Source organism: Adiantum capillus-veneris, chromosome 7 (genome assembly GCF_014529385.1).
Source record: "Adiantum capillus-veneris isolate H3 chromosome 7, ASM1452938v2, whole genome shotgun sequence".
NCBI lineage: Eukaryota > Viridiplantae > Streptophyta > Polypodiopsida > Polypodiales > Pteridaceae > Adiantum > Adiantum capillus-veneris.
The window spans coordinates 72,777,210-72,796,855 of NC_140937.1; positions in this window are offsets into that span (position 1 = coordinate 72,777,210).

Here is a 19,646-nt window from a genome sequence, read left to right on the forward strand (position 1 = left end):
AGTGTGTCGATGTAGGCTTCTATCTCACAAGCTTGGAGTAGGTGATGAGCTCTCCATTAAAGCTTGGGAAGAGATAGTCTTTTTCTTGCTTCTCACATAGACTGTGTGAGAGTGTGTGTGTGATAATGCCTTGCAAAAATCAGCCCCCTCTCTCTCTTGGGCGAGCCCTCTTGCTAATTGCTCTTGCTATCCTCCCATTGGACCTCCCCAGGGCTAGCCAATGACTATTAAGAAACATAAGTGATAGCCTTTTGACATGTGTCCCCCTTTCCCCTTTTGTGAGACCTTTAGGTAATTTAATAATTCAACTAAACTCTCATTGGACCCCTTTGTCTCCTGGCCAATAGAAATCAGGCAAGCCATTGGATTGTTGAATGCTCATTGGACCCCTTGGGAGACTGTCCAATAGTCTTCTAGAGGACTTAATTCTCATCGGTTCTTTTACTAAGTGTTTTTTAAATTAATTAAACTAGATTTACTCTAGCCTAATTCTCATTGGTTCACCTTCAAGGCCATCCAATAGGAATTGAGTACACCTTGTGGGCATCTGGCCTAGGGAGCTGACATGTGTCCCTCATTCCCTTTGTGTAAAGGGAGCTTGTGTGTGTGTGTGTGTGTGGCTTTGTCTCTCATCCCCTACATTTTAGGCTTGCCCCCTCCCAAGTAGGGATTGCAAAGACTTTTTTGTACACACACAAAGAATCCAATTCCCTTAAGGTTGACCTTTGGACACAACCTTTGAATTTTGGAACCTTAGCATTTTGGAAGTATTAATGGGCTGAACCTTAGGTCTTTTTAGCCCATTGTTGCACATGGCTCTTTTGCAGATGGCCTCCCCTTTGGATCCCTATTTTCCGTCCTTTGGATCCCTATTGTGGCCGGTCTGCTGGCTTAACCAATATTCTAGTTTTTTCTCCCTTGGCACTTCCCCATATTAAATGATCAGTTTAACATGAGAAAATCATTTAGGAGAATTAGATATTGATTATTATGATAGATTGACAACCTCTTGTAGCCTCTATGCACTAGTCGAGTCAGCTTCGTCCCATGGTTTGACAAATTAATCTTGGTTCTCGCTAATACTGCAATAAGATAGGATGGTGAGGCTAGACATGCGTCCCATATTTGGTGCCACTGCCGAGGATCAAAGAGACCTAAACTAGGAAAAAACATGAGCGTCTTGTGTAGTTGTCCTTTAAATTACTTTAGGTTCGCCTAGAGTTCAAAACTTTCTTTTAGAAATCGTATAGCTTAAGATTGTCGTCTTTTGCTGTGTAGAGGTAGTTTGGAAGTAATCGTACTTGTTGAGTACCTTTAGGAGTGTAGGATTGTAGATTTAGATTAAGATTTGGAGAATGACTTGTAGACGAGACAAGTCTTAAGATCAAGACTCTGAAAAACTTAAAAAACACAAGAAAACGAGTGTTTATGGACACTTTCCACAACCCCATTGCATGAGAATCTAGGAGTAGGGTAAGTAGGATCCGAGGTGGATTTCAGAACATTGCTTTCTCTGAAAGAATCAAGTGTGAGTTGTTATTGGAAGTTGCAGAATTTCAGGTCTACGGCTAGAAATAGCTTGAAAAGACTCGAATCCACTCAATCCGGCTAGAGAGTAAGCCTAAGAGTTGTCCGAACCAGTGGGTAAGCTCAGAGACACTTTGAGGTAAAAATATCAAGAGTTGGCTAAAACTCAGATTATTTACTTTTTCTTGACGTTTTAGGTCAAATTAAGTTTTGACTTGATTCACAGGCTTAAAATACATCATGTAAAGACTGTCTTTGAGAAAATTGCAAAAAAGTGCTCATTTCAAGCCTAAAGTTTATAATCGCAATTATTAGCTTTCTGCTCTAAATTGGCCAAGGTTCCTACCATTGACTCATTGCATGTGTACAAACAACTTTTGTAAAGGCCCAAAAGATTTGGATCACTAGACTGTCAAAAAATTGGGTAAAAACTAAAGTTGTACTGACTTTTGATTCTTGAGTATAAATTTGGAAAAAATTTATCCAAACTTGTTGAAATTTGATTCATAGGCTTATGCTGATGTGATAAGCATGTGTATATCCTCAGTTGACCAAAGATTCGTAAAAATTTGTCAGAAGTAAATAATCGTAATTATTTACATCTACCCTATTTTTTAACTTTTTTGACCAAGTCTGCATACCACTAGCTTCACCATGATTGTAATAAGCCCACAATTGGTATTTGGACTTGGAACTGGTGAATGATGAAAATTGCAAATTAGTCTAGTCTGCGGATAGATAATTGATGACCATTTGACCAAAAATTGTCCAAACTTGATGAAAATTGGCTAGTGACCTTAACTTAAGGTGCTTAACAGATTTGTATCTAAGTTGGGACAAAAAATTGTAAAAATATAGCTGGAGTAAATAATCGCGATTATTTACATTTTCTTCAAAACTTGATGATTTTGCAAATTTGAGAATACCACAAGGTCAAGCACATCAAGTAGACCTCACAAATCAATTTTGGTGAAATGTGGATCCCAAAAGTGAGAGTTTGCAGACATCAAACAGTTGATACAATTGATCAGAATTGGTCCAAACTTGTTGAAATTTTCCCAGAGACTCTAACAAGCTGTATACTTGCCAAACCTATAAAAATAGTGTAAAAAATAGACAAAAGTAAATAATCGCGATTATTTACTTCTGCTACCCAAAGACATCATTTTTGAATTTTGAACTTATACAGTGATAAACCAACATAATATAAAGCCACATGGAAAATTTGGGTTCAATCGGATCAAAATTGTTACATGTACACTCAGTTTACAAGTTGCAGATTAGACCTTTGATTTTTGCTAAAGTTGAATCTGAAAGTCAAATTTTGACTCCCATAGCTCGATTTGAAGTGATATGCAGAGATCAATCATGAGAGTTCTCAAGAGCTCTACTGTATTTATAGAAGAATAGCTAACTTGATTAAATTTGTACAAGAATCAGGTCGCAGACGAGGAATCAGTGGCTTGAGAGAAAGTTGCAATTGAATCGAGTGAAAATTGACGACAAGTCTATCCAAAGGTGAGTACTCTATAGGGCTTCATACTAGGAACATACTCTCGGAGAAACCTCCAATAGAGTATCTACCGAAGAAATCATGAATCAAGGCAATTACTTGCACACAATTCCTGAAGAAGTCTCAGACACTTTTTCAAATTCAATATCTGAAATGTCTTCTTACTCGACTCACTTTGAAACCGGAACGACAATGCGCTATAAGCATATACTATCTTTTTACAAGACTAACCGTCATGGAGCCCAGGTTTACTTGGACCCTAACGAGGATTATGCTATTCGCATTGATGACCATGGTATCAAGTTCGAAGAATAGGTTAGGGCAAACAAACAAGGAAAAATGTATATGGATCGAAATGGAACTCAGCATTTACAGGTCGAAAACCCGGACGTGATAGACAAATGGGGGTTAGAAGTAAACACTATAATCCTAGATATGTCAGCAAAAGAACGACCACCAACTTTAGAATTCGAGGGATACGATCAAGTATACTTGAAGCCTTTGAAACAACTTAGTATAGATATTCCTAGGATCGGAGTCTATTGTTGGGAAGATAGAAACATAAAAGATCTTTTGTGGACTTCTCATGCCAAACCAGGACAATTAACTGCCATGAAAATCATCTATATCTTCAAGATCAAAGATAAGGGATCAACAGACCTACCTACCAACCTAACTGTTTAGGATGATTTTATAAAACAACAATTATTATGACTGGGATTGGAAAGAGACAGACAAACCAATTCCAATAGGGATTGGCTATTGATGAAGGAACAAGGACCAGAAACAATTCCAAGAGATGAACACCGTGTGAAGAGATCATGTGAAGAAACCAGAAACCACCTCATCACGAAGGAAACAAACGGTACACTCAGGAAAAGACATGGAGTGACTATTTCAACATACAGTTTGAAAAGGACTGACAAAAATCAAAGACTAACAGAAAAAGATCGGAGTTGAGCCAAAGCAGACTAAAAATAAACTGATTGCAAAAATGGGTCAGATTAAACAATGGATGCAGGGTTGAATGACATTAGACAAGAAAAGCTTTAACAAGTGTTAAGACACAAAGCGTCATATCGATTTATGGATACACATTAGAAGGATTTGTAGTTGACATAATGTTCAAAACAGGGACCAAAACATATATAAAGATTGTAAATTATAAATTTGAAAACATTAGTAAAGATTTGTACTTGAAAAAACGGGATTAAACAGAATATATAGCTCAATCTATAAGACTTTAAATAGAAATTTGTAGAGTCTTTTAGGGATTAACTTAACTAAAGACACATTGCAGTTGTCAAGAGATGAGATAATAAAACATACTATTTGTAAGCGAGAGTGTCTGAGTGTGTTGTTAGAATATAGGAGAATAGCGAGAATCTAACGATGATAATGTTAGTAGGATAACCAAGAAGATGAAACAACAAGGATAACCAAAAGGAGAACAGATTAAACCAAGGAAGAAGATATGCTAAAGGAGAAAGACATAGAAAAATAAAGACATGATGAACAAAACCAAAGCAATATGAGAGAAATGAGACAAAGGGATAACTCCACAGGGACAACCAATTAGGCCACAACAATGGTTGCACAAATCAAGGGTAAATGGACCAACCATGAGACCCACGAGTGCTACTTCAGACCAAAGTATGATGGGCATGTTCAGTACGTGCCCATGAGGCCACAAGGACAACCCATGTACATATATCAGCCTAATATGGCCCAAGCTCAAAGACCACCAATGCGTATGGAAAGACCTCAACTTGTGTTGGGACAACAACCTCCATATCCAGGACATAGTGCAGTGTCTGTAAAGTACATGCACTCTGAAGGAGTCATCGATGAACAAGCATTAGTGCCTGTTACACCCTATGCAGAGCCTAGTCCATCTACAGTAATGGTAGAAGGAGATTGGTATAGTCCACATCCACCACCAATGGAAGAAATCATGAATTATGCTCCACCAGAGCTTGCACCAATGTATTATGTATCTAATCAAGGTGTCAGATCTCCCATGGGAGGACCCATGATGAAGCCTAGAACAGGAAACTATCATAACTGTGGTGATGATGACCATTGGAAGAACAAATGCCCAGAGCCTGACAAAAACCTCAAACCAATTGAAGCCTATTGCGTACAATGTTGCAAAAAGGACGGACACTTTCTGGAAGATTGTCCTAAGAATCCTTTGAACAAGGGAAAAATTGTCGTAAACGTAGTCCAAGTGATGCGTAGTAGCTCATCAGAGAGTGGACCGATTGTTCCAATCAAGGTAATCACTAGAGCCCAGGAAAAGAAAAGGACTTACTTCGGTTTTGTGCCTTCTTACCCTTCTTCTCTTTAAACTGTTGTCTCCCTCGAACGACCAAAGCACTATTGCCTTTGCCTTTGTCAATGTTCTTCCTGTTCACTTCCTCTGTGAGCAAGCTGCCTTCTACATTGGCACTTGTAAGACCTTCTGGCGCGACAGAATTACTTAACGCTGTACGAAAAGTATCCCAACTGTCTGGCAAAGTGATTAAGAGAAACATAGCCTTCACCGAATCTGGAAAGACTATCTCCTGTGCTGTTAACTGGCTGAAAATTGAGTGAAATTCATTCAGATGATTTGACATGGCTGTCCCTTCCTTCATCTTCAAATCCACCAATTTCTTGAGCCAGTAAATCTGAGAAGCAGCACTTTGTTTCTTGTACATATCACATAGCTTTTGCCATACGCCATACGCTGTAGTCTCTTCTGCTACATTGAAGTAAACATTTTCTGCCAGTGTCAGCATGATTGTGGAACAAGCTAACTCGTCAAGCTCTTCCCACTCATCTTCAACCATAAATTCTGGTCTCTCCCCTTTGAGCTTCAGTGGCTTCACTTGTTTTTTCTGCACCAAAACCTGCCAAATCTGCTTCTTCCAGAATGGAAAGTTTGTGCCATCCAGCTTCTTTATGTTGTAAAGAGTCTCACTTTGAGAAGATGCCATATCTGCCAAACTGCTTACTCCTGAGAAAAATCCGACAGAGTTTCCCCTGTAAACTGGCGTCTGTACACAGTAAACAAGCTGTAATCAACAAGCTGAACACCTCTCCTCAGGAACTGTCAGTATTTTGAAAATTTTTGACAGAGTCTCCCCTGTAAACTGAGCTCTGGGAACCAAAAGATAGCTCAAAAAACAATCATAAATAGCTAACCAGTGACAAATCCTGTAAGCATACACTGTCTCCTCTCTGGGCGATGACAGAACCTGTATCTGTCTCAAGACTGAACCCTGAGCAATGCCTCAACGGCCTGACGCATAAGATGCAATCCAGTGTCTACACAAAGTCATACATCCTAAGGGATAAAAGTCGCCGAAGAGGATGCGTGTAGAGGGAAACTCCAGCAACCTAATCCACCTCACACTGGGTAACCCAGCCCCTAGTGCTTGGCTTCAAAAAACCTCACACACGACCCTCTCAGATGGCTCAGCAAACTGCGCAGAACTAGCATACATCCTATAATAGACCAATCACTGTCCTATGACCGTTGCGGCGGTCTGTCTGCTAGTGTGACTCATAACTAGCAGACCCACAATCACAGTACATCAATCTGCAATACATGCCAGTGGTGTCAAGCCGTCTTATGGCCACACCTCCCCTGGAACCTGGCAAGCACAAGAAGTAGCAATGCAGACTGCAATATATATATCTGATGATATATATGTGTACCTGGTCTATAGATGATGCTCTGAAGACGAATAAGTGATGTATGTCGATGTCGATATTGATGTCGACCTGCTCCTGCTTGCCAATCTACACAAGACGGATTTCTTTGCGGCTGAAATCTATCTTCTACTGTAGTGCTCAGAACGAAATTCTGAGGGCATAAACGGCTTCGAAAGGGGGGTAAAACCGCAGGTCACCTGATGAAAACGCTCCCGGAACGCCGAGTGTGAATTTTCGAACTCCGGATCTAGAATCTGCCGAAAAAGTGCGCGCGCGCGCGATTGCGTAAATCCGCACTAAACCAAGGCTCTGATACCAATTGAAGTCGCGGAGCGGAGCGTGGGTCGACTCTCTCACACACACACACACACAGTGAGCTTACACAGTACAGTATGCAGAGAACTGTTAGAAGGGTTATATCCCAAATCCTTAGTATTCACAAAGTATAAGTTAGTATATACAAAGAGTTAGAGGTAAGTGAGTTAGGCGGGCGGCCGGCCATATCCGCATAAGAGGCCACTTGGGCTTTAATCCCAACAATTATAATAAAAAATTTGCTAGGAAGATCAAAGAAGAGATTGAAAAACTAAAGGAAGCTGAATTCATTTACGAAATTGAACACACAGATTGGGTGTCTCCCATTGTGGTAGTACCTAAGAAGAATGGAAAATTACGAGTGTGTGTTAATCTCAAAAAGGTGAATACAGAGACCACCATTGGAGACAAATTTTCTCTTCCGATAAATGACCATGTTTTAGAACGAGTTGTAGAAAAAGAAGCTTATAGCTTCTTAGACAGCTTTTCGGGATACAATCAACTTTTGGTTGACCCAAAAGACAAGCATAAAACTGCTTTTGCAATAGAATGGGGTATATTTGCCTATCCGGTTATGCCGTTCGGGTTAGCTAATGCTCCATCCACGTTTCAGAGGTTGATGAGCCATGATTTCAAAGAGTATCTTCGGAAATTCTAGGAAGTATATATGGATGATCTATGCGTACATTCGTCAATTCGGGATGATCATTTTTAACACCTCAAAAAGGTATTCGAGAAATGTAGACTTTATAGGATTTTCTTAAATCTTGAAAAGTGCACATTCATGGGAAGACAAGGAAAAATTCTTGGACATATAGTGTCTAAAAATGGCATAGCTACTGATATTGAGAAGATTCATGTCATTGCTGAATTGCCCAGACCAACAACAGTCAAGGGGGTACAAGCCTTCATGGGACATTGTGGATATTACCGACGGTTCATCTACATGTATGCTATAATTGCAATACCCATGTTTAGCTTGATTATGCACTTTGAATGGACCGAGACATGTGAAGAATACTTCATGAAGCTTAAGCAAGCTCTCACCTCAGCTCCAATATTGAAAGCACCAGATTGGGATAAGGTATTCCACGTACATGTAGATGATTCTAATTTTGCTATTGGTTGTATACTAGCTCAACCAAGAGACGGGAAAATTGACTTTCCTATTTCTTATGCTAGCCAACAATTGAACATGGCAGAAAATAATTACACCACCACCGAAAGAGAAGGAATAGGAATGATCTATGCCGTTAAAAAGTATAGACATTACCTATTAGCCAACAAGTTTGCGTTCTTTGTGGACCACCAACCTTTGTTGTATTTGGTCAACAAACCGTGCAACACAGGGAGAATAGTGAGATGGTTCATCATTCTTCTCAAATTTGATTTCACTGTGGTTGTAAAAAAAGGCACTACACATCAACGAGCAGATCATTCGTCAAGGATTATTTCAGGGGAATCACCTAAAGGGGTAGACGATGATCTACCAGATGCCTATTTGTTCTCCGTGGAAATGATACCTAGATGGTCGGAAAACATTGTGTCATTGATGACAATAGCTCAAGTGGATTCACAAATACCACTTTCTATCACAATCGGTTTAATAGAGCAATCGGCTATGTATCAATTACTAGCTAGAAGGCTATACAAAAGAAATCAGGACTGGATATTGCTTGTATGCATTAACCCGGAAGAAAAAGAACAATACCTAAGTCAAGCATATGTTACCATAGTAGGACTTCACTTTGCGGAAGACCAAACTATGCAACGAACCTTGAGACGTAGTATTTTGGCCGACTATGAGGAGAGATGTTAGATCTTTTGTAAAAGATTGCCCTCAATGTCAAAAACAAACACCCATTCCTCATCTAACATTGTTTCAAATGTCACCTGTTCCGAAGTGGAGTAATTATTTGGTTACTTACTTATTGAGCCGAACATTGCCTGAGGATATGAGTAAACGCCATCAAAGAGCAATTGAAATGGAAGAAAGGGACTATGCTCTTATTGGAAACCAATTGTATTAGAGAGGTAAAGATCAACATTTGCGTCTTTGTGCAAATGAAAATGAGTATATTTCCGATTATAGAACAAGCACATGCTGGATTAGCTGGAGGTCACTTTTCTGATGCAGACAACGTTTATTCTCTTCCCAACCAATCAACGGATGTGCCGACGGAGTCACTTGTCACACTGGGATGCTTTCAATGTTTCCCCAACTTAGTTGGCCGTTTACCTTAGCAGCACACTTTTTCCAAATCTGTATCGGCCTCCCATGCCCGCCCAACTTTAACCCCAACACTAATCCTGCCGTTTGATTGGACGTGTAGCAAATTTTCTAATTTCTCGCACGTGCTCAGTGTGACAGCATTTGTGCTAGCTATTGTAATCCGAACTCTTCTCATGCAAGGGCATGTTGATCATGGTCATCCAACTCATGATTGACACACGGCCTAGTGTGATAGGAGCCTAATTATGTGTGTATATAGACAATACAATTCTATATCAAAACAATACAATTGCACAATTAATTGAGACCTACTTTCGATAAATCTTCCCCCTCCCCCTTACCTTCAGCAGGCCATCGTGACTCCTCACCTTGTTCTTTTAGCGTTTTCTTCTCTTTAAAGTGTCCTCTCTCTCTCTCTCTCTCTCTCTCTCTCTCTCTCTCTCTCTCTCTCTCTCTCTCTCTCTCTCTCTTCCGTCCTTCCCAACTAATACTGTTGCAAATCTACATGCTTCATCATTGTCTGTTGTTACATGATATAGACTAGTGCATCGTTTTTGTTGGTGTTGAAGGAATCTTTAAATTAGGAATACTATATATATATATATATATATATATATATACATTATATATAATATAAATGGCTCCAAAAAAAACTTTTCTTTGTGGTGGTGTATGGGTGAAATTCGTTTCATCGTGCATAAATTTGTAGATTCTTGTAACCTTGTTCCTATGTAAGTTTGTAAGAGCACTTTCACACGCAAGGTGAGATAGCGTAAGCTGACATCTCACTATTTTGGCTGCCGCTCTTCAAAAGGCTACTTCAAAGAGCCAACTTTGCCAATTTTGGTTGAGTTGGTTGAATTCTACCTACTCTTACTCCTTCGGAAGCACTCTCTCTCACCCTTCAAGTGCAAGACGACACAGTTCCTTATGACATCATAAACCCTGCCTCTGTTTCATGCGAAACCTACCTAATATGATAGCAAGAGCATAAAAGTTTCCTCTCACACTTTTGAGGACACATAGTCATACCATTGAGAGAAAATGGCGCACGTGAAGCACACCCGACGATCTTCTACTTGTAGCTTTAAGCGAGTTTTCAAAACATAAAAATGTGTACGATGTCAATTCAATATGCTAAGGATGCAAATGCAAGCAATTTTAAATGTGTTTAGCTATTCTATTACCAATATACAACAATACTTAGAAAATAATCTTGAAAGTTATTAGGAGCTTACTACAATGAGTAGGAAATGAGAAACTCTAAGCGCTTATGGCAAAAACGGCACTGCAACGGGATGTTGAGTTGCAAGGTTGCTTAGATCTGGAGGCCACTTGGAATTCGGTTGAAAGGGTGCTCAGTTGTTTGGGTAATTGAGAGCGCATGTTGCTTGAAGGCAGGTGCTTTGAGAGGAAGTGTGAAGATATGGGGGCCTTCACTCGTATGTTGTTGCCCTATGGCCCGCTACAATTGTGAGCTTGACGGGGTAGAGCTCATGACCCACAAGAACAGGGGAGGTTGAAGCGCGCTTATTATCTTGTATTAGTAAAACGGCACCACCGTCGGCGACGACACGGCCCCTCTTACCCTCAAGCCCTTGCTCTTGACAAATTTCATAAAAGCAGATCAAGAAAAGTACTCTCTCTCTCTCTCCTTTTGGTCTCACAAGTCATAATGGCCAAACATTTTATTTCATTTGTTTCAAAACCACCCCCCCCCCCCCTCTTTTCCTCTTGCTCTTGAGAGGCATTTTGATGAATTTTTGAGTTTCAAAGCGATGTGATCATAAGGTGAGGTGCACTTTTTGGCATGCCCAAAGGGCAAAGGCTATAGTGATGCCTTCCTCTCTTTTTGTTGACTAAAATTGACAGTAAAAAATGCTCATTGGTTGAAATATTTGTGGACACTCATTTAAGTGACTAGTGTGTAAATCTAATGATGGACGTGTCTTGGTACTAGCTAAAACTAATTTGAGGGTTTATGAAAAACAAAACATTTCTATTGGTGGATTATAAAGAACGTAATCTCATGATGAAGCTATATATATATATATATACACACACACACATATATATATTAAGGTTCAGAGTAAGTGAGATGGTATTTATAACAGTGAGTGGGACTGGTGGAATATGATAGCGATCACGTCAAGCACGCATTACAATGCATACAAGTCGAAAGAACAACGATTTTTAATTAGAGTTTAATCTTTTCAATTTCTCATGAGCAAAGCCTGCAAAAGGGACATAACGGGAGGTGTCGCTCAGTGCACATGGATTTGTGAAGCTCGTTTCATCTACATGAAGGTAGATGCAGTGACCATCTCACTTCTTGCAACCGCAAGTGTTGATAAGGCGGAAGCTGAGGGGGAACTGTCACGCTGTTGACAAGGGCAAAGTTGAGGTAGGATAGTGGGAACCCCAGGTTCTTCAATGCAAGGGTAGAAGCCTTTAAGGGTGAAGTTGTCCTTACAGTGGCTCACATGGTAGAGAGCTCTCGAGGGCAAACAAATTGGGGGATGATTTGGCACATAGACCGCATGGTGGAGTAGGCTGACTCTCTAGAGTTCAATATTGAGTATGGATAAGGCAGTTGATGACGACTCAGGCGGATGCATGAGGTGTAAATGCAGAATGTTTGATGCTAGTCAATGGCAAAGCTGTCTACTTTAGACGGTGCTCACGCAAGGCTGGCCATGGGGAACGATAGTGCTGTTGGGGTGGAGGGTGCACCTGGGCAAGTGCGGGCGACATATTGTGCACCAATTCATGCGCCCAAAATTTCCAAACCAGTAGCTCACTGAGGGGTACTCTACATCACCAGCCTTGCTCTCCCTTGTCTGATATTCTCACCTTCATCGTGTCCAACACAACTTGAAGACTGTGTGTGTGTGCACAAGAAACTTCGCAATCTTCCACTCATCCTCTCAATCTTTATGAGGGAGACAAGTGTAGAATATGGAAACAAGTGTAGCCCCATTGACTGCTCTGAAGTGAGGTTGACGCTCACCGTCTCTCTACAATGGGAGGCCTGGAAATGCATATCTTGATAGTTTAATTGATTTCAAATAGTTTGTTAACGTCCCAGGGTCTTCACTAAGGATTATCGTATGGTGTCACATGAGTGTACAATAGGGGGGTTTATGAGACCAAAAAGGTAGATTTTTACAAAGGAGGGTACCGTATATAGGGGGTAAAATGGTAGTTTTCATGCACGCACATGACATCTTCCTAGTACTACTAGTGAATCCCCCGGGTTAATGTGATCTAATTTCTATGTGTAACATTGTATTTCTGAGTTGTAGAGATTCATTTGTCATATAGTTGTAAATGTTTTGAAGAGTCATTTCTTCATTGTCATAATCTACCAAAATTCCGACATATTTTATTCATGTGGGTGCTTCATTTGCAGCATACTTGGAAACAGCAAGGGTGGGAATGTTACACGGCTAGAAAGAGAGTAAAAACTTTGTAATGCTAAGCTCTACTAAATGTTTATCAGGGACACTTCACAAAGTCTTATGGTCTGCTTAATGAAGAAGACTATTTTTCTCAAACATGTGCAAGCTAGATTTTAATATGCACTAGTATAGCCGGCGGGCTTCGCCTGCCTCTCCGCCTCTCTCTCTCTCTCTCTCTCTCTCTCTCTCTCTCTCTCTCTCTCTCTCTCTCTCTCTCTCTCTCTCTCTCTCTCTCTCTCTCTCTCTCTCTCTATGCTCCCGGAGCTGTAGGCCACACCCTACGCTTGAAGGATGTTCTGACGCGTGGCAGGGAGGGGGAGCCGGAATTACCTCCCCCTTTATCCTTAGTATAGATTACACCTCTCCTTTTATATCATCTATTTCCTCACTCATCTTCCTCATGTTTCATACATATGTCTAATCTTTACATTGGTGCAAATGTATTTCTGTGATAATCCATGCTTTTGTGAGCTTCCATGTGTGGCGATTTTACTTGATCATCACAGTTAACTATTGGCATCGTCTTGCTTGGCATAACTTGCAATGTCTTTTGCATCTATGCCAAATATGATGTATTTCGAAATATAACTTTTTGGGATGTAGTCTCATAGACGACACCTAAATAGGTTTTTCCACTATGGGAAGGGCCGGGGAGCTATGGATTGTTTTCACTCCATCCAAAGCGACGGTCTGTCTCCCAATGCAATTTTTACTTATGCTTGCAATTTGAAGGCATGAGAAAACACTGAAGAAGTTGACAAAGCTTTTTCAGCGGCCATGTGTGATGCACTTGTTGGAGCTTCCAATGAATGATCTTATATCTTGAGCTACACCTATTGTAGGTCATGCCCAACATAGCATGGCAAAGAAGATTGATCTAGGGTGGACTTTGGATGCATAATGAGATTCTTTCCACTTAGGCTTGTACCTTGAAGGCGTGAGACTCTATGCAATAAGTTTTTTTTTTTTTTTTTTTGCAAAACTCACAATTATGAGTGAATTATATTGAATAGACCAAAAAAATTACAAGGTCTTGTCATGCTCTTGTTGAGCCATGACATCATCCAGGGACTATATTTACATCGGCTATCTGGGCAGCCAAGCAATAAGTTTTTTCTTGACTGCTTCTAGGGAATACGGGGTTAGGGATTCTCTTCAAATATCATCATGTATGCTTATGTTTTGTAGTCATGGAGCATTATGCAAGATGTTGAAAAATTATGTCTTGCTTGGCGGGGGCTTTGGCTGACATATGTGTCAAGAAAAACAAACTAAAAAACACATCCTTGGCCCCAAAGTTCAAGACTGTGAGCCAAATCTCACTCTATGGAAAAGGTGGACAAAAATGGCTCTCTTCCATTGTATTATTATATTTGATCAATAGATTATCCAAAGCTACTCCAAGTTTATGATGGTTAGGATATCCATACATGGATGGTCGATATCTCTTTCCTCTCCCTCTTTGATTAAAAAGCACTATCTCTTTCCTCTCCCTCTTTTATTAAAAAGCACTCCCTTTGAGAGTGGAGTGGGACAAACAAAAAAAAATTGGGGTGATAGGGTAAAACCCCCAACTTAAGGCCACCTAAGAGAGGATGCGTCATTCACAGATGATGCTGCATTGTTTTTGCCTTGGAGAGGCGTGTTTGAAAGTGGAGCGTAATGTGAACCACTCATGGGCATGAAAGTAGCCGTTGCGCCACGGAGGTTTGAACTCCTCATCGAATGGCCAAGATGCATAGAGTGTTGCTTAAATCACCCAGCACTGGCAACTACATTTTGGCATCTTATGACTTACTTTTCTCCTATTCACAACTTTCCATGAAGGATTTACACACCATTCAAATTTAAAAATATAACACACAAATGCCAAAAGTTTTAAAACGGACGATTATTGTACTAAGCATGGAAAAAGATGGTACTAAGCAATGGTTTACCCTTCTCCTCGGGCTGCAAGATAATGGACATTGGGTTGCGAGATATGCCAGTGAGCGACCTACGGGTGCCTTAGGGAGCCAACTTTGCCTTGTAAAGTATGTGCTTTCTCTCAAAAATTGAATTTCATACTTGTAAATCAGAGAAACAAAGTAATAGAGCTTCGTCACATTATCAACATGAACAGACATATGTTGCAAAATCTAAAAATATTAGACTCCTAAGTTGCTTATACAATTGAAAACTATCTTATGTTGCGAACTTCCCCATATTTTTGTAGACAATGGCTTTGAGATGTAAATCCCAAAACTTGTCTACATATTTGTGAATAGATTCATAGGGAGAGAGATTCAAGCTTTGCCATTTGGTGAGTACTTTGTCTTTGGCATCACTAGCCAAAAACTGCTTCATGATGGAAGCTCATAAAGCTTTCCATGTTCGTGGAGCTTCAACATTTGCGCATAAGCTAGACCACCATTACCTGACGGAATTTTGAAAATGCATAGCTACATGACGTAGCTTAGAGGACTCTATGAATCCCTCATCTCCAAACATCGCATTGAATTGTTGGATAAAGGCCAAGACTTTGTCCGTAGCACCAAAGGTTCCATCGTAGGTAAGGAAAGGGATGTTCTTTCCTCCCTCTTTGAACTTTTTGAGGTTGGAAGACCTTTTTCAGGCGGCATAGGATTTCCTATGGCCTCTTCTCTTGGGCGGTTCAAGAGCTGCACCATCACTTTCTTCAGAAGAGGAAGAGGATGAGGAGGATGGAGAAGAGGGTGACCTCTTGCTCGCCTTTTTCTTCCCTTGTTCCTCCTCTTCTGCACCATTACTTTCTTTAGAAGAGGAAGAGGATGAGGAAGATGGAGAAGAGGGTGACCTCTTTCTCACCTTTTCCTTCTCGTGTTTCCTCTCTTCCCTCTTTGAATTATGGTGAAGAGGAGTATGTGATGGTCTTCTCTGTTTAGGGGGTGTTGGAGAGCATTTTACTCCCCGTCTTTGTGGAGCCATCTCCGCTGAGGTGGCAGGAGATACACTTCTTTGTCGTTCTTTTGTGGGGGCTCTACCGTTGAAACTTGGGTTCTCCTTTGAGAGGGAGATGCCTCATCGAGTAGTAAGTTTTTGATCCCTTTGTATGGATCCTCCTATTCTTCCCTTATCGGAGAGCGTCCTCTTTTGGAAGTCTGACCAGATTTTTCCCAGGTACTCTCTCTTCTTGGTGGGGAGTTTGGAGAATACCATGGGTGCGCAATTGCTGTAGCACTTCACATTGGAGGGATGGATTGCCCAGTGCTTGTTGAAGCCTAGAAACAAGATATTTTACAAGCATAGGGGCATCATTAATTGCTCTATCATTAGAAAAATCAAAGCTATCACTAGAAAATTTTAGATGTAAATTTTTACTTGTACTTTGGCACTTCAAGCCCTAGTTGCTACTCCTCTTTACCTTCAAAGATAAGCACTCAAACATCTATACCCGTGGCGATATCCCCGTTAATTGCATAAAGCAGGCATGCTTCAAGGATGAAAAATACCTATTCTACTTACTCTTATGCAATTAATAAAACCAACCATTTGTAGCAAGCTTCATGACCTCTCTTCTTGAGCAAGAAAAGAGAAACCAATAGCTCTGATACTAATGTATCATTTAATGCACTAGTAACTTGTGTGTAGCAGAAAATGATAACATAGTGAGCATTTCATTAAAAACAAGTTCCTAATGAGCATAGATAGAGTACTTGGTTGGAGAAAGCAACATCACAATTACACCTAGCTAGTTTAGCAATTTTAGATGTAAATTTTTACTTGTAATTTGGCACTTCAAGCCCTAGTTGCTACTCCTCTTTACCTTCAAAGATAAGCACTCAAACATCTATACCCGTGGCTCGAATATTATTAATTGCAAGGAATAGAAGAGAGCGTCTCACAGAGCGGAGACAGCACCGGTTCTTGTCAAGCTTCTAATAGCTCATTAATGGTTAAGCCGTAGGCAAGCCCCATAGGACTCTATTATTAGGACCATAGCTCTTGACGATATTCCCGTTAACTGCATAAAGCAGGCATGCTTCAAGGATAAAAAATCCCTATTCTACTTACTCTTATGCAATTAATAAAACCAACCATTTGTAGCAAGCTTCATGACCTCTCTTCTTGAGCAAGAAAAGAGAAACCAATAGCTCTGATACTAGTGTAGCATTTAATGCTCTAGTAACTTGTGTGTAGCAGAAAATGATAACATAGTGAGCATTTCATTAAAAACAAGTTCCTAATGAGCATAGATAGAGTACTTGGTTGGAGAAAGCAACATCACAATTACACCTAGCTAGTTTGGCATAGACAATACTTGAAAAGAGACAGAAAAAGAACAATTGACAACAATTCCGGACTGGATATACAATACCATATGACAATTTGGGTGACATAACGGAGGTCAACCCTACAAAATAAATTTTACCGTGAGGAGTAAAATTATTTTTCCAAAAACATCAAACGCATTAATTTGGATATAGCCATCACCGGTTCATCATCTCCAAAGGCTGTCCAAATTCTTAAATTGTATTTCCATCATCTTTTGGGGACACGGTGTCATGCTGTGACACGTACATAGTGGGAACGCATGCTACAAGATTTATCTTGTAACTTTTTAGATACATAGTTATATTTCCTATAATATACATATACATATTTAAGTATAATAATATGCTTTCTATCTCATTCTATTATTTATCTTAGGGGTAATCTATTCTTACTTTACCATCTGAAAATACTATGGAGAAAGCGTTAATAGCTCCGCCTCTTTAACTTGGGGCAAAAAGCATTGATTCTTTTTTTCTACTATCTCATTATCATCTCACACCCTATCTAGATCCTATATCTAGGGTAAACTCCAATATATATATATATTCTATGTATTTTTTACATTTTTCTTATATTTCTTTTTAAATAGCTACTAGGAGGGAATCAAATCCTAGTGGGACACTAGGTGGCATGATTTCAAAGATATACTTATTTTAATGCATTATTGCAAGCATGATTACAAAAATTTGTCAAGGAGCAATGTCATGCTTTCATATGGCATTATGTGTCCTTTGGAATCAAATGAAAGTTTAAGCTAAGGGGACCACAGGAAGACTTTTGCTGCCAGAAATGGACCCTATTTTGATGATTTTTTAACACAAGGTTCCAATCCGAATTGGAGAACAAGTTTTAAATGAAAATCGTAGCTAATGAGCTGAATTTTTTGCCTATATTTTTACTTTTGTATTTGAAGCCACGATTGAGGAGATATGATGAAAATACTGGACCCCAGTCTGCCCACATCATGCAGGGACAACTCATTTCCAACTTTTTCAATTTCTGTTCACACTGGCTCTTCTCTTCTTGTGTAAACCCTTGGGGGTTCTCTTCACCTATAAAAGGGGACCTCTTCTTCCTTGAAAAGAACTCAAGCATTCAAGCCATTGATGAGAGGAATTCATGAGGGAGGGAGTAGTAATGCCAAATTGTACTTAGTCATTAACATAAGCCTAAGCTTACACTTTCTTCTAGAAGAAGACTAGCCATTCTTGCAACAAGCTAACCTTGGAAGATCAACTCTAATCAAAGAAGGTCTTGCACTTGGTGTATCAATCAAAGTGGAATTATCCACTCTTCTTCTCTCTCCATCAATAATGGTGCCGAAGGGTTTGTCAAGTAAGATGTGTTTTACATTGATGTTTTCTTGATTTCTTGTTGTTTTTTTTTTCATCTCTAATCCAGCATATATATATATATCTAATCTCATCTCCTTAACCAAACCTATCTCTCTCACTCTTAGTAATTCATCCTCTCTACAAATTTTAGGTTCTCCTTGCTACAGGTACATCTCTCCCCGTAGTATCATTATTGCCTACGGGCAAGAATAGGGCTTGAGAGGGAAACTTCTCATCTCTTCACTTCTCTCATATCTACATTTCTCACATACTATCCTAGATAAATAACCCACATGATGATCATTTCTATCGCTTTTACTCTGTACGATCTATTAGAATTAACGTATGGATTAGCCGTAAAATACACTTTCAACAACGTATAGTGTTTCTCTTTGGCCCAAAAAGGCTCAATGAAATACTTCTATCACCGGATCCCATTATACTACCTCTCATAGACTATAACTTTTCTTTTGACGTAAGCGTAGTTATCTTGCTATGAACCAAGAGGATTTGTACACACAGTTAATCCCAATCACCAGACAAAATATATATATTATGGTAAGCACAAAACTACAATTCCAAAGAGAAATTCGTAGCCTATTTGGTCAGCCAAGATTGAATGCCATTAACTCATCTATTAACCCTTTCATATCACCCATGATACGATATGACCATAGCCTTGATGTTTTCATCTTTGTGTTGTTTTGACATTCTCTTTTGTGTTCTTTCTTTGTGTGTGTGAGTGCAAGAGAGAAAGAGTGGGGCTTCTTTGATTGCACTTCTTTCCAAACCCTAGTCTTCATGGCATCTATGGTTTAACTCCTTCATATAGTTTTTGTTGAATTCTCTCACAAAATCTCACAGCCATAAGCCCGGTGCTTTCGTGGCAAGACCACAAATTTCTCGACAACGGGAGATTGGACGTCACGAACTCGACCGACTCGCAGACCAACCGTCTAGCCGCTCACCTTTTTGGCAATTTCCTCGCACATCGCCATTTTGGACCGGACGCCAACACAATTTAAGCTAAGTACATTTTATTTTTGGCATTTCTTTTACTCTTGCTCACTTATTTTGCATACTGCTCTGTAAAAATCTCCATATAGCCAAATTTTTGTAAACACACATATATATAATAATAATAAAAAAAAAGCAAAGCAAGCAATCATGACACACCTTCCACAAGAACCCGCAATTGCTGTGAACAGCTTGCCAATTTGCAACAATCCCTCACATATGAACGAACGCATGAGAAGGCAAGAGCTTAA